Below are 1703 nucleotides of genomic sequence, written 5' to 3'. Positions count from 1 at the left end.
CCACTTTCACCAGAACATCTTCGATAATCCCACGTGGATACTTGACAGATCTGTTAGCCAGGACATCCTAGTTGGCTTGGGTTCACCTAATCCCAGTCTCCTAAACACAGAAAAAGGCATCAGATTAATACTCACACCAAGATCACATAGAGCTTTATGAAAATTAATGTCACCAATAATGCAAGGTATCGAGAAACTCCCTGGATCTTTTTGCTTCGGAGGCATCTTGTTTTGAACTAAAGCGGAGCAATTTTCGGTCAAATTCACCGTCATATGATCTTCTAGCTTCCGCTTATTTGCTAAGATATCTTTCAAGAATTTTGCATAACTTGGCATATTCAGTAAAGCATCAGCAAAAGGAATGTTAATATGCAATTTTTTAACTATCTCAAGAAATTTACCAAATTGTGCATCTACTTTAGCTTTCTTCATTGCTGCAGGAAAAGGTGGAGGGATAACAATTTTATTCTGTGCAATAGGTGTAGATGTAGAGTTAGAAGACTTACCTCCTCGATTTTTCACCTCATCCTCACCGTGCTTGGTCTTTTCCTCATTAGACCCGAGTGTTTTTCCACTACGCAATTCCACCGCCTTCACATGTTCTCTTGGGTTAGTTTCCGTGTTGCTTGGTAAAGTTCCTTGCTCCCTATTAGCAATCAACTTAGCCAATTGTCCAATTTGATTCTCTAACCCCTTTATGGATGCATCTTGGTTCTGAAATCTCGTCTCTATTGCAGAAATAAATTTAGTCATCATTTGCTCTAAATTGGACTTCTCCTCCCGAGACGGTTCTGGCTTGAATCCTTGGTGCATCACATATGGTGGACCTCTTTGTTGGCAATGTTGGTTGTTTTGACCTCCCCATGAAAAGTTTGGGTGACTCCTCCATCCCGGATTATATGTGTTCGAGTAAGGGTCATTTTTAGGACGGTTCTGGAATCCCACTTGTTTTACCGGTGCTCCCTCAGGCACATAGAATGGGTTGCCATCTTGGCAATCCTGCACATCATGCTCACCCCCACACTTATCACAGAAAATTTCTTGCAGACGCATAGCCGACCCACTCATGCTCATCCCATCAATCTTTCTATTCAAAGCCTCTAACTGTGCTGAAACCGCCGACAAATCATTAACTTGATTAACTCCAGTACCTCGTCTCTGCCTATCAGACTGAGGATGATAGCTACTAGCAGCCATCTCCTCCAATAACTCATATCCTTCCTCCGCCGTCTTTCTCAGTAAGTTACCACAGGCAGCAGCATCTATCATAGTACGGTTAGGAGTAAGCAGACCGTAGTAGAAAGTTTGAACAACTAACCCAAGAGGCAGCTCATGGTGTGGACATCTCCTCAACAAGTCTTTGTAGCGCTCCCATGCCTCGTAAAGTGACTCTTGCTCATATTGAGCAAAAGTAGTAATGTCGGCTCTGAGCTTCATAGTCTTCGACGGAGGAAAGTACTTGATCAGGAACGCCTTTGCCATATCTTCCCATGTAGTAATAGACCCTACCGGCAAACAGTTTAACCACGACTTAGCTTTATCTCTCAGTGAAAATGGAAATAAACGCAAACGAATAGCGTCATCAGACACGCCATTAAACTTAAAAGTATCACAAATTTCAAGAAAGTCAGCTATATGAGAATTAGGGTCGTCAAGTGCACTTCCCCCAAATTGGACAGTGTTCTGAATCATCTGAATGATAG

General features: G+C 42.4%; 1 non-coding gene across 1 annotated transcript; it reads left to right on the top strand.

Moving 5' to 3' along the window:
* The first annotated feature begins 1327 nt into the window (after nucleotides 1-1327).
* LOC142530255 (small nucleolar RNA R71) lies at nucleotides 1328-1434 on the top strand. The gene has a single exon (XR_012816095.1). It is a non-coding gene; the product is annotated as a small nucleolar RNA R71 (small nucleolar RNA).
* The last annotated feature ends 269 nt before the right edge of the window (nucleotides 1435-1703 follow it).

This window comes from Primulina tabacum, chromosome 16, assembly GCF_025594145.1.
Source record: "Primulina tabacum isolate GXHZ01 chromosome 16, ASM2559414v2, whole genome shotgun sequence".
NCBI lineage: Eukaryota > Viridiplantae > Streptophyta > Magnoliopsida > Lamiales > Gesneriaceae > Primulina > Primulina tabacum.
Note: the sequence above shows the minus strand (reverse complement) of the source record. Positions and strands in the feature narration are given on the sequence as shown.